This window comes from Bicyclus anynana, chromosome 13, assembly GCF_947172395.1.
Source record: "Bicyclus anynana chromosome 13, ilBicAnyn1.1, whole genome shotgun sequence".
In the NCBI taxonomy this organism is placed as follows: Eukaryota; Metazoa; Arthropoda; class Insecta; order Lepidoptera; family Nymphalidae; genus Bicyclus; species Bicyclus anynana.
Genome location: NC_069095.1, coordinates 9,460,318 through 9,475,589, shown reverse-complemented (window position 1 = coordinate 9,475,589; position 15,272 = coordinate 9,460,318). Strand labels below are relative to the sequence as shown.

The 15,272-nt window shown below is 34.0% G+C and overlaps 1 long non-coding RNA gene across 1 annotated transcript in view; it reads right to left on the bottom strand.

Moving 5' to 3' along the window:
- The window catches only part of LOC112048020 (uncharacterized), a 45,347-nt gene that overhangs the window by 24,318 nt on the left and 5,757 nt on the right, over positions 1-15,272 (bottom strand). The window lies entirely within an intron of this gene.

Here is a 15,272-nt window from a genome sequence, read left to right as displayed (position 1 = left end):
AGAGGAAAACTAAAACGCTTCCCACGTCTGATGTTTTGTGTTCAGTTCTTATAGACTGTGAATGGATTTATATATTGGACTGTGTTATATAGTTCGTTGATGACACTGCCATGATATGCGGGCGACGGGGGAAATGGATCGCGCGGTTGTGAAGTCGTGCGCAAGCAATGCGAAAGCAGTGATGATGTCTAATTTTAGGCGTCCACAGATCCACATCGTACGTATCGGACGCATCGCATCAATCGGATTGTAGTATATTTTGTATATAGGTCATACAAGTGCGTCCACTAATCGGCATCGTACGGATCGCATCAAACGGATTTAATCTATCGTAAAATTAAAAATCCGCCGAAATTTGAAATAAAATTAAAAGTCTACGGTAAGTAGGCACTAATCTAAATATTCACTCTTGCCTTGTATTTTAAATTCTTATATTAAAAGAATTTATATAAGTAGGAATGAGTAGGTAGCTAAACATAATCGTATTAAGTATAATTGTAATAGATCTAAATACCGAAAGGTACACAAACACATCGAAAGAATAACTGGAACTCTCAAAAGGCACGTAATGTTTTGTTAAAGGTTCAACAACCTGAACTTAATTTTTTATAGCAATCAATAAAATTTAAACAGTGATCTAATGCAATGATTCATTATTTCACCGTGAGACAATTATCTGTATAAAATAAAAACTACTGCTAACAGGTTTTTGGAGTTCATTTGATAATTTAAATGAGTCTTCAGTCAGTTTTTTGGTTTTAGATGGTTTCACATTGGATTCTCATTTAAATTTTTCATATGTACAGTTTAAGTGTTTAGGCCTATATATTATTGCTTAACATAAAGATAAGGAACAGAAAGTATATATTTGAGCCAATTTTCCACGCGAACATGAATTTTATTGCTTCGTTACAATCTTGATAAAAAATAAATTATCATAATATAATCTATGTGCAATTAAGTTTAAGTTGTTGTTGTTTATCAAGATAATGTAAAGATGATTGTAAATCTAATCACATTAATAAAATGTAACATATGGCCACCAGATTTTCAGTCTAGACAGACGACAGACGTAACTTTAAATCACAATCGAAATACTATTTAGAATTCAATGACCAAAAATGTTGGAACTAAATGCACGTGTGCAAATGGCTATGAATTCCAGATGGTTGGGATCAGTTTATCTATGTAATATGTTTTTTATTGAACTTCATGTAATTTTTTTGACTAGGAACTCGTAAAAGGAACCTTGAAAAGAATTATACACGACATCTTAACGAAATGCAACAATGACGCTTTGTCATCTTTGCCGGTAAAGAATTTAAAATCTTAAGGTATATTACCAAGGTATTATCAACTGTTCCAGAGAGGTCGATTTTCGTACTCACTTCTAACAATATTTTTCGACCAGATGGAAAAGAATAGGAATATTGGTCATATATAATAAAATATATGGCAAAATACTTTAAAAAAAAATAATACAAAAAAGACTAGTCGTGTATTTCCAACCACCTGAAACTCTCTCTGGGCTACTAAGAAAACATTCATTACAGTAAATCCGAATATTATAGAATACAGAATGTATTCGATAATATTTGGCACTCTGTTCCTCGAGCTCATGATATACAGTGGTTGAGATATAATATTGAAAAATTACAGTTTGGTTATCTTTGAAAGTTCCTACGATAGGCGTTTGAAATGGACTTCCATTAGCTGAAGTCATACTGATAATAACAGGTAACTCGTAGTCCATCATTATCAACCCATATTCGGCTCACTGCTCAGCTCGAGTCTCCTCTCAGAATGAGAGGGGTTAGGCCAATAGTCCACTACGCTGGCCCAATGCGGATTTGCAGACTTGACACACACAGAGAATTATAAAATGGTATGCAGGTTTCCTCACGATGTTTTTCCTTCAACGTTTTGAGACACGTGATATTTAGTGCCGTGTAATAAAGTTGGAGGTGCATGCCCCCGACCTGATTCGAACCCACATCCTCCGGAATCGAAGGCAGAGGTCACATCCACTGGGCTATCACAGCTCTAATCGTAGTTAGTAGATTCTTAATATCAAAGCACGTGCAAATCAAAAGTGCGGCTATAGCTGGTATCACTAAATCGTACTGTACAACTTTACTAACTATTGTTATGTATTCCGCATTGTCCCAAAGCTCAGTCCAGTTTAATACCTCGTGGGCGGAGGGCGGTGAAACCATCACACAAATTAGTTACGCACCATAAGCAAATCTAGCACCCATCCTAAGCTGTCACGATTTACATATTCATTGCATATCATAACATACTCAACATACAACAAATTGCTTTTATGCTTCGACCGCACGTAACAGAATGATGCTAAGTTATGCCACACATTTCATTTTCCAGTATTGCAAACTCAAAAAACTTCAGAAGAAAACTTCATATTGGAAACGTTTTGTTTGTGGGTATTTTTTTAATATGGTATACGGCATTACGCTACTCATTTTTCGTCTAAATTTCTTTCAGTTTGCAGCGGCGGTTATTTTCCAGTTTTTTGCCGCGGCAACACCGGAGGGTTTGGGCGAGCGCAGAAGCATCGCCTGATCGGGCCCGAAGGCAGAAGCAAAGTAGATGGGCAGAACGACTCTCTGACGTCGACGTTAAGACTACGAAAATTTTAGTTTTACTCTATGCCAAGATATTTTACGTAACATTTTAGAGTTAATAATTTGGTGTTGTTACATCCCATTTCCTTGGAGGGACCGTAAACCGACCCAGTTATTATTACATTTAATAGGAATCGATCCAGAAGCGAACATTATAATCCTGTGACTTTTAGTTAACTCGTAACCTAATAGTTGGGCCTTAGTCCACCACGCTGGCCCAATGCGGATTGGCAGACTTGGAGAAAATGTCACGATGTTTTCCTTGACCGATTGAGACAAATTATATTTAATTTCTTATTAAAATGCACATAATTGAAAAGTGGGAGGTACATGCACCGGGCCGGATTCGAACCTACGACCTCCGAATCGAAGGCAGAGGTAAGATCCACTGGGCTATCACGTCTTTAAAGAGTACATACGCACATCTTACGTGAAACAAAACGTAACATATACTTAAACAAACATTATAGATTCATTACAGTACCTACACATGACGGTAACAACTACTCGTATTTATGACTGCAACTGTGTTTGATGTGTTCATTAAGGAATTTATGCAATAATGTCATAAATAGGTACACAATTCAAGGAAATAAGGATGTTTAATTAAGATTACTAATTCCCCTATTAAATCATTTTTCCGTGACTTTGAAAACATTCTAGTCATTAACGGAGATGAGTATGCTGAGATGAACGGGAAGAGTCACTATTCGGGTAAGGTAAAGAACATAATGAGACTTCAGTCCCGTTGCTTACGTTCGTTCGATCACGTAAGGGAACGTGCGTGACCACGTACATGACCCGTTCAGGGGTGAAGAGAATCTTCAAAATATTACATCACAGAGACAAGGGCATAGACATAGGGCAGGTTATGCCACGTAGTCAATATCCTCTTGGGCAATCTCGCGCTTTTTCTGCACGCACTTTTAGCAGTACGCAGTAAAGCCAGCATAATAAAAACAATCCACTTAAACATAACAATTTTTTTTGAAGTAAACCTTTATACGCACGCTTTTTTGACTTGGGCAACAACTCGTTTGACACTTATATCGTTTCTTCTTTTAAAATGTTCATAGATTATAGTACGATAACAAATATTTTCACATAATAAAATTGCAATGCAAAACTGACATTAACCTGTCAAATAAGCATGCTCCAATAATACGGAATTAGCGAAAAATGTAAAATTTAATTTATCTTGAGAATTTAAATAAGTGCATTAGAAGAAAATTGAATTTAAATTGCGATTATTTATAAAAAGAAAATAAATTTAATTAATTTAATGACAGCTAACACGCAGTAAAGGAATATGAGCTGAGATTTTTTTTTTCTTTACTAGGTACTTGAAATTTTTTTACAACTAATTAATTAAACGAAACCTATAAAAAGACAATCATATATCAATATTAACATTTTATCAATATTAACATAACATTTACTTCTAAATGATAAGTATTTAATTGCTTTTCAATCACCCACAAGATACAAAAGTCCTGACTTAATTACATAAACCTTAACGTAGCAAAAAAGACAAATTTCACACGATAACAGTACTCTTAGTACGAGTTAGTGTATCTCGATTTACGAGATGTGCTGGTTTCAATATATTTTTGGGAAACTCAGAAGTGATTATAAAAATAAAAATAAACACCAATGCTAAACAATGGTTATAATTTACAACACTTGTCAGGATAACTTAATTAACAAATCCAATCAAACTGTAACCAAAATAAAACGGAGTTTACAACAGATTCTCGCTGCCTAACTCAAAATATTTACACCACGAGAGATGTTAGCGGATCGACCATACTCCGAATACTGAAACACATGTGTAGTATGCACAGACCCCTGTGTCCCGAACACGTACCTATACGATTTGTGACCGTCCACGAACGGACTCGTGTCTTCATCTAAATTCATAAAAATGCAAAGAAGAAAAGCTAAAATAAAACTTTAAAGTAATACTTTAGCTTGTCTTCTTTGCAGTAATTCGCTTCTCAGACTACTTATTTTGTACAATATGGATATCGGAGACGTGGCACGCACGCTGACAGAAGTGGCGAGACATTGATCGCTTCGACAAAGCGACTTGTGACTGCCCAGCGCCGATATACATATAATTAATACGTTTTCGTCAAATATTAAGGGAACAAAGCGAACCCTTTAGTGTGAAACTTAAGGTACATTTCTAGTTAATATTAAATATATATATATATATATGGATCAAAAATCATGAGCGAAAATTAAAGGTGGGATTTAATAGTTATTGTGTTATAAGTTAACAAAATCGTAGTCAATCTGATCTTAAGTAAAAGACCATTAACTGTAACAGAACTTGCAGCCTGCATGTATATAATTATATCCTGTCATAGACCTACGTCAGGTAACCTAAGATAATTTTACAAAAATAACATACTTTTTAAACCTTGAAAACATTAATTAACATATTTATAGTACTTGTATATCAGAAATAAGTAAAACAGTCGGACTTAAGCACTTGCTACTCTTACTGCGTATTACAACTACTTACTCTGACCGTATATAATAGAAATTCTCGAAAAACGATGTGTTATGTCGACTTGCGCTAACTCATACTAAGGTAATGGTCTGGTAATGACTGTTGTCGCCGTTTTATACTTACCCGTCCTGTATTTCCTGTTCCCTATGTGTTATGTGAAATTGCTTCGAATTCCAATGCTTTTGCATCACGATATCATTGTAATCAGTAAATTGGTTCCTAGATTTCCTTTTTGTTGCCATGATATAATGCGTAGTATCGCAGGTATGAAGTTTTATTTAGAACTCGCTTTTACCATAATGCTAAAATAAAAATAGTTGTCTACAGTAACTATCTAGTTACAACTAATATCTGCTACTAAAAGATACTAGTTAACCTAGACATGCTCTTTTGGACGACAAAACAAAAAGGTCATAATGAAAAAAAAATTTATTAGACATTTTACAAAGTCAAATTAGGTTAACGTTACACTTAAAACAACTTTTATGCCACGACATCGCTTCTTATCATAATATACCATTACGGTACATAAGTTCGGGAGTCAAGTCAAAATTACAATGTCACAGAGACACAGAAACATAGCTCAACAAAAAACTAAAGAATTACGAATGAAAAATGCATCTCTACAACAAAGAGATGAATTATATAAACACCAAAACCTGATTTGAATTCCCATAATCTGTAATATTTAAATTTACGTGCGCGATTATTACAATTATCATAATTATGCGCATACTTCTCCTGTGCATATTATTATTATAATTGCACATGGGCATTGTCACGGCACGGGTATCCCAGATCACTTTTTACTAATAAACCGTTTCTATATGCAATAGGTAAATTATGTGAAGACAAGACCTATTTAATTTCGTAAGATACTTTCATATAGACTGGCTAGCATTAGTCATTTTAAATTAGACCTAAATACCAAGCAACTAGACTAATCCCTCATTATCGAATTAAAAAATATAAAATAATAACATAAATAAGTTTGTTTCCAAAGATAGCAATATGAAACAAATGATAACATATCTGCATATTTAGTTGTAGTTAGGGTTGCAGGGAGCCGCTGGATACTTCCGGCTAAAGACCGTTTTGTTTGGAAACAAGAGGCCTATGTCCAGCAGTGGATGTCCATCAGCTGTTAATGATGATGAATATCGCAGACTAGCCAACGCCTTGCAGTTTCATCCGCGTAGTTCCCGTTCCTGTAGAGAATACGGGGATAAAATATTGCGCATGACACTTACAAATGAAGTCTTTTTTGTCTTGTCGTGTCTTTCTTATAGTACAAGAATTTTCATAATCGGTGCAGTAGATCCAGAGTTTACAATAGCACAAACTTTACCTTTTTTATTTTCAGTATAGAAAATTAATACAAGATGTAGTAAAGAAAAAAAATCATCGATTTATGAACTGCTATTTGCTATATTCCAAAAACTGAACGATTTCAAGTGGCACCGTTACCACGACCGAACAATAAATATCCTACACAATGTCTACTCCAAAATGCTCAACATGATTAGATATTATTATCAACTTGTTCATTTTCAATTACATAGTCAATAATTATAATAATCAAACATAAATACGGTGGTTTTTGGTAAAGAATATCAAAAATTATCACTGTGCAAAATAAATCCGTAACTGGACACATACACCTGAAAATTCATAATTCAAAATCATTTAACGTAAAAATTTGTTGTTGTTATAGACATAGAAAAAAGTTGTGCAACTTATTTCACCTTGTTACTCATTAATCGTGTTATTCAAAATGTAAAAAAAAGGTGATTCATGGCAAAGATCACGACCCTCCTGAGAAGAGAAAGTGTCAAAACATCACTGAATTTAAATACCCAACATCCTAGATCCTATTTGTATTAACATCGAAATTGAAAGCTTAACGGTTTTATCTGACTTCAAACTCAGTGTGGTCTAAATGATTTCACTTCGATTTCATTGATCTATTGTGACAAAATGATCGTCCAAAATTGCTCCGAAACGCGAATAAATAATACCAAGAATTTTATCTTGTAATTCTCTAATTCTTCAATTAAAAGAAAATAATAGTTAAATTTTGTGTTCGCTTTTATATTGCAATATTTTGGTAATTTAATAAAATATCTACTTCTACGGATAAACTTCATACTATTGAATACCATACCATACTGTTTTAGGTTTTTAATTTACCCCCATTTAGAACAAAAAAAAAACAAAAAATATTAAACTGATCGAACCATTTTAAATTTTAAGCAAAACTGAAAAACATCATTTTTATTTATTTCATTAATTATTAATAATCTTATTTTTTATTTTTTTAAGAATATTGTCTATGCCCTCCAATTAGTAACAGTACAACAATAGTCCAACACAGGTGAACCCCCTTTACCAACCTTGCACACACACCACACATGCAGTTTCTCTTATCTTTTATTCTAGTACTTGAATAGATTATTAATAGAAGCAATGACTTTTATTTTCTGCGTATCCGTATTTAACTACCTCGTTGGTCCATCGGTTAACCTATGTGGTTACGGATCACAAGGCCCTAGATTCGAATTCTTGGGAAGCTTTCTGATAAAAGTTTCAACTCGGAGTTGGGAAGTTGGTGGTGTTACATGCTGAGTCTCGGAGAGCACGTTAAGCCGTCGGTCCTGTCATCCCGCATAGTGCAGCGTAGTGAGTCTAAGCTCCATATTCCCACTCCTTTAAGGAGCCCTGACCCTACAACAGGGTCTGTAAAATAGGCTAATATAAATAAGTATGTAGACTGATTCACTCAGGCCAACACACCCCTCCAGAACGTTCCTCTAAGCCGAGGTCCAAGTCTCATAGGAGACGCCCTTAGAGAGTCGTTCCACCCTCTGTCTTTCTTTCAACCTTCAGGTCTCATCAGGCGATGCTTCTGAGCCCAAACCCCCGGTGACGCCGTAGTTGACACATGGAGCCATCGGCAATTACTCAACACGTAATGCATAAACCTACGTCCCTGCTATGTGATAAGACCATAATAATCTGTATCGATTGTTAAGATGCGCTTTAGCAAGGTCGGCGAGCGAGCGTGGGAGCGTGCGTTGCACCGTATTCAAATAGCTTCCACAGGAAAAACTATGTAAGGTGATGCCATACTTAGAGCGAGGAGACGTCGAGATATTTTCTACGTAGAGACACATTTTTTTTTACTTTTTTTTTGTTTTTAGAATTCCGTACCTTAAAAGGAAAAAACGGTACCCTTATATCACTTAGATCACTTTTTTGTTTGTCTGTGTGATAGTCAAGACTCTTTATTTCGGAAAGGAAGTTTAAATTTAAACAGTATTCTTAAGTCAGTCACATGAAGTTGTGAAAAAATCAATCTTCTAAGATTACATAAATAAGAGACGGTCGTTTTTTTTTTAAAAAGACGCAGATTTTGACGCTCTCGACGGAATTAAAACTACTTGTAATGTACCATCAGTACAAGAAAAAATCTTAAAATTATTTGTAATTAAACCTTTAAAACAGGGGTAAATGTTAGATGCTTAATTTCAGGAAAAGCTCCTGAAGTGTTTATAATGACCCTATAAGACTTTGCATGCCTGTTGCAAGTGTTGTTCTTATAGGCAATTGTTTTCCACTTACTATCTGGTGTACTAACTGCTTGGCCCGTCAATTATTACTCGTATTACTATAAAAAGCAATATGTCATTGCGTTAAATGGGTAGTTAAGGGAGAAGCGTAACAAACAAACAAAACTTATATGTGCATTTATAATTCAGTTGCATGGACAACTAGACGATCACCCTAATCATAAAATGTAGAGACCATTTCCTATAAAATACACGCACTTATAACTCGTGCGCATTTACTTGGCACATGGCTACCAAACAACCAAACAAACACAGTACAAACATCAAAGACTCAATACAAAACTATGTTGGACCACAAAATACATAGTTGTTCAAGGAATTTTGCAATTTTCCCATATACTGCATACCCTACTTGAAAACCTTAGGCACGCCATTGGTGTCAGTTAATCCGCACGAGCTGTATACTAACATACGTCACCATCAGTGCACTGGATGGCGTCAATCAAACTGAGGCACCTCATGTGTCATTTAAAGTACCTGTAGCACTTCTAGAACTCATACAGATAATTTTGTAACAGTTCTATGCCATTGCTACCAATGCCATTACTTTACTTCATTACACATGAAAGATAAGCAAATATAGCTAGAATATATTATAATAGAATCAATACTCAGTAGATAGTGAAATTATGAATGAATTGCTAATCTTATGTTCATACTACAATCACGTAGACCTTTTAAATAGGTGAATGAATTGATAAGGAGATTATAATAATATATTACGAGTATGATGATTATAATAATTATATATTATACTTGCCTAAATACAATGCATAAATGAGTTTTAATTTTTTTATTGTTCTTTGATTCTGTTATTCAATAAAAATGGAAGTAGTTACAATTTATTAGTATAAGTCCTTGTAAATGGAATGCCTACATATGTAGGTTTGAAATTAGGATCAGTTTTGCAAACTCAATTATAAATAAGTAGACTTCAAGTGTAATAAGAAGAGTGTGGGTGTACCTTTAAGGGAAAATTTACCTGTTTTTCCGGTAATGTAAGATTTGATTCTCATATCAAACGATTCTAAACAAGATTAAAATAATTACAAACAACTCAACTTACGTACTTTTATATTCAAATCAGCCTTTGTGTTAAGTTATTATTGTATAATGTTTTGTCAGTATTTCATCATTAAGTGCCGCTTTATTGGACGAGATATCAATTATGCCATTATTTAGGACTGGTTTGATGACTGATTAAGAAAATTAGTATAATAATATGCGTACATTGTTTATGTAAATAAGTACAGGAAAAATGTAAAAATAAAATCAATATTCATCTTACTTATGCACTAAAAACCAACTCCCAATAATTTACTTCACTAAATCCTACTTCATCTTAATATATAAATGCGAAAGGTCATCACGAAATGTCGAAAACAATTTGACGTTCAAAGATAAAATTTGGCAGGGAGGTAGTTTACTACCTACAGTTAGTAGATGTCCGCTAAGAACGAATTTTGATAGAGGGCCGGATTAAGGAGGTCTAAAGGCAGACGAAGTCGCGGGCGTTAGCTAGATAAATAAGTGTAAGTGTAAAAAAAATGTTTTTACATTTACGCTGGTATGGTAGTTTTATTTGTTCTTCAGTCATGTAAAAACGGCTGAACTGATATCGAAGGACAGGGCACCTAAACTATAATTTTATCGGTGTATGTTTGTAATACACAAATTTTCCAAAACTAGATTTCATTTAATCTATATATCACCTTTCTTTTAACGAAAACAACTTCTTAAATGCGTTTCTTCTTAAAAACTATTTATGTTAGAACAAAATAATGTACTTACTATAACTTTGCAGAACAAATTTTACAAAAAGTGTCGCGACAGCTTAAGCCTAACTATTCATGTCATTTAGTCATGACACAATAAGTTACTTTTATTTAAAAAAAACCTGGTAAAGATTTGCTAGGTACTATAAGACATTTGTTTTATAGTACGTATCTAGTTAAATAAAAATCCCTGAGTGTTCACTGTACTGTAGCTCAATGTTAACTCAGTGAGTTAAGTTAAGCTTTTAGCCTGCCTGAGCTTGACCCTTTCAAAATGTATTATAAATTAGATGTGACATAATCAATTAATTATTTCCTATTACGTCCACTACATTTAATATCATACGCATATACGGCGAAGTATACTTTTGTTTCAAATGTATACTTGCGTAGCGATTCTGTAAATTTACGGTGCTGTGACTTGTGCGTTTCCATGGCAACTTCCTTCTTAGTGTAGAAGAGACTTGGTGACTAACTATGGGCGTCTTAGGAAGGCTCTAAGTCACTCAGCGGGACATAGAGGTCCCAAGGTGCTGGAATGGCGACCCTGCACCGAAAAATGCAGTGTTGGTCAACTAGGTGTCCCCCTAGTAGGGGATCCGGTTCCGATGACCACTCGAGACTGTTGAGTTTGGAAGTCTATGCAAGAGGGTTATGCGTGGACATCCATCGGTTGTTAATAACGATGATGATGATAAACATAAAGTTGAAATTCGAATAACACTAGGTGAAGAAATACCGGAATCGCACGGCTGATTTTTAAAAGCGGTAAAGTTTCTATTTTCCCAAGATTTTGGGCTGAAAAGTTCTTTAAACAATCTAAATATTTTTGCTTTATCAAAGCACTAATAAAGTTACATCCACTGTTCAAGGAACAAGGAAAATTAAATACAATTCAAAGTATTTAACATCGCTTTTAAGAAATGAGCCCACATCACTTTGTAATAGTACTCGCACATATGTATTGTCTATATGATCTAACTGTTACCAGCGCATTCAGGCTTATTGTTCTTACGTCATGTTCCACCTTCGAATCTCATTATCGTATTCATCTTCAGCTACACCAATTCTAAAAATTTAATTTTGATATGTATTACAGGTACATAAAGTTAATTTTGCAAGATACCTGTCTCGTCTGAGGTCCGAGACATGTATGGTATTTCCTCTAACGTTTGTGGTTCCACGAATAGCCTAAAATCATAAAGGTGACTAACTGAGAAAGGGCCCTATAGAGGAATGCAAAATTCACAACCATATATCATAGCATAATTTGAAAATTCCAACAATATTTCGGTTGTATTTTATTTAGCAGATACCCAACGATATTTTATTAATCATTTGCAGTTTCCTTATGATATGTAGCTACTAGTGTTCTTCTTCTTGTACTATGAATTTTCTTTGTGAATAATTTTCGGCAATGGATATCTCGATCAATTATATCTCATAATTTTGTGACAATTATAATAGTTAGTAAAACTTCACTTAACGTTAGGCAATATATATAGTTAGTCTCTTAATATCCCTATTTTAGTGACAATTGAGATTTAAAGAAAATTATAAATATTTTTTTTTTTCAATTAGAACAGTTTTTAATTGATTAAAATTTTCTAAAGCTCTAAATTTTCTAAGGATTAAAATTTTCCTCAAATGAAATGTTTTTGGCTACCTAGTTCTTATAATATATGGACGTATTAGTAATCCTATGAACTCAACGAACAATCGGATATGACAGCATTAGCATAAATGCGGATTTGCATAGACAATGAGTCGACGCATCTCGGGGTTTTCACCGGACCTGGGCTGTTTTCGCTGAAATCTGCCAGGTTTAATTTGATGCTGCAATGGTTTCAAGTCACGTAATACAAAATATTCCCATGGACTTGTACTTAAGACTTAAAATTTTCCATACTATAGTCAGAGGCACAATTATCCGCCCACTTTGATATACTCGCGTCATATTAAAGTGGGCGGATAATTGTGCCTCTGAGTATACTTTGCTTTCGCAAAATCTACATTAACAACTTGGGTTTGTTTTTGCTGATTTTTTCTTTTTTAAAATCTTCTTTTCCGCGAAAACCATTTGGAATCGTTCATCAGAATTCAATACGCAATTATGGCGTCTATACGATTTTAAATGTTTAACATTTTAAGCAATAATAGACGCCTGCGACTGCATGAATTTTTTTTTTTCACAAATCTCACAGAAAACAAGGGTTTTACGGGATAGAGCCTGCTTAATCACGGTGTATATATCTTAATTCCAAAATTCAATCAAATCGGTTCAGTAGCCACGGCTAGAAGGAACAAATATACTTACACTAAAACACGTACAAACTTTCTCTTTCATAATAGTAGTGGGATTAAACCCTCACTTACTTTTATTTTGATTATACGACTTTATGATTAATACCTTACAACGAAGTAAAATAAAACGTCAACACACACACTAAATATACGTAAAACACGTAATGTACTCCTATTTATCTGAAATCTGTAAGCCATTTATAATTCATCGATTTCAGCATAGTAACCTAACATCGCAATTCCGGGAGCGTGCAAAGTGTTACACTTAGACCAAAATACTCTAGTACGTACGTAATAGGCGAAGGGCTTATTTTGAGCAACCAATCAAATGAGACTATTTCGGGATTAAATTGAGAGGCGGACTCTCACGGAGGCGGGATGATGGACCGCGCTACACCCCACTGAAATTGCAAATGGATATCGTACTTACAGAATACGAGTACTATTTTTGTAACGCGATATTTTCACCGACCGCGACCTTCCGAGGCTGCAATTAATCTTCACGTATGCTACACTTTCAGTAAAGTTTCACACCAATGCGAGGCGAGCTTCTGTAAACGGGTTCCGTATATTATTGATGTTTATTAAATTGAAAGACATATACGAGTACTATTATTGTAACGCGATATTTTCACCGACAGCGACCTTCCGAGGCTGCAATTAATCTTCACGTATGCTACACTTTCAGTAAAGTTTCACACCAATGCGAGGCGAGCTTCTGTAAACGGGTTCCGTATGTTATTGATTTTTATTAAATTGAAAGACATATACAAGTACTATTTTTGTAACGCGATATTTTCACCGACCGCGACCTTCCGAGGCTGCAAATAATCTTAACGTATGCTGCACTTTCAGTTCATTTTCACACCAATGCAAGAAGAAAGAGTAGCTTTTGGAAACCGGTTCCGTAGTTATAAATAAAGACAAATAGGAGTAGGTAGGAACATTTTTTATACGATGCGTGATATTATCACTACGAACACAACCTTCCGAGGTTGCAATTATTCTTAATATAAGCTACACTTTCAGTTCAGTTTCACTGACGTTCTATACGATCTCTTGTAAACGAGTTCCGAACATGATTTTATTTTACATTCATAGACTATCCGAGTATTGTACTAAGCCTGATATTTTCACCACTTTTTTTTCCAACCAACTTTAATGGGAGGGAATGGAAAAGAGATTTTTACATAAAAATCTGGTCTTAGAAGTTAGCAAGGCCACGTTTTGTACATTTATAGGTATACTACCGTAATTGTAGATAAAATCATAAAACATCACTTAGATTTTCCTTTCCTATTTTTTTAAATATAGTAAAGGAAAAACTTATCATCTGGTGCTACTAAATAATTAATCTTTACAGGCTTTCGTATGCATTATTTTACATGTACATTTACATGATTGTATTTGATTAACAAAATATAAGAAATTTTATAAGTCAAGCTACAATTAAATTATAAATTACGGAAATTGATTTCACTACAGATCCCCAAAAATAGGTTGCACACTGCGAACCACTTTTATAATATTCTGATGTAACACTGGCCATGCTCTGTCAAACATCTTTCTATAATGTTTTGGATATTTGAGCCATCGTTTGAAGTTTTCTCTAGAGCATCGATTAATTTGTAACACCTGGAACTGTATGTATTGCATTATCATCTTTATGATTTGCAGTTAAAGTTCAAATTCCAATACCTTAAACTGACGATTTGTTTAACACTGCTAATGGCAATCCAGACTCCATAGCACATCCAAAAACATGACCTTCAATTTTTGTTTACTTCTTCTTTTTTCTTAAGCTAATGGCTTTCAGGTGTGCCAACATAATGCGATGTTTTTGTTTTCAAATAGGAATCACTTACCTTATTATTATTTTTTATCTCCAAAAAAATGTTCTTATAAATACCGCATACGAAATAGATACTATTGAATATAATTAAGAAATATCTACAAGAGGGCCCTACTGTGCTGTACCATTATATAAGAATAATATTTCACGTATAAGAAAAATTGTAAAATCAATGATGTTTATTTCGTATTACGATTAAAATATCTATGTCTATTATCTATACTTAATATTATAAAAGGGTAAAGTTTATGTTGTTGTAGAGAGTAATCACTGAAACTACAGAACCGATTTTGAAAATTCTTTTACCAGTATATTTATATATTAGAATATTCTTTTTACCACTGTATTTATAGAAAGCCACGTTATTTGTTAGTATCATAGACTATTTTTTATTCCCATATTCTCACGGGAACGGGAATTACGAACCGCGGTGCTTCGGCTAGTCAAAAATACATCATTAATAATAATAATTAAATTTGGCATTTTTTATGTTTAATGTATTTTGTCATAAAATGAAAATAATAAAATATAAAATTAAAATTACTACTT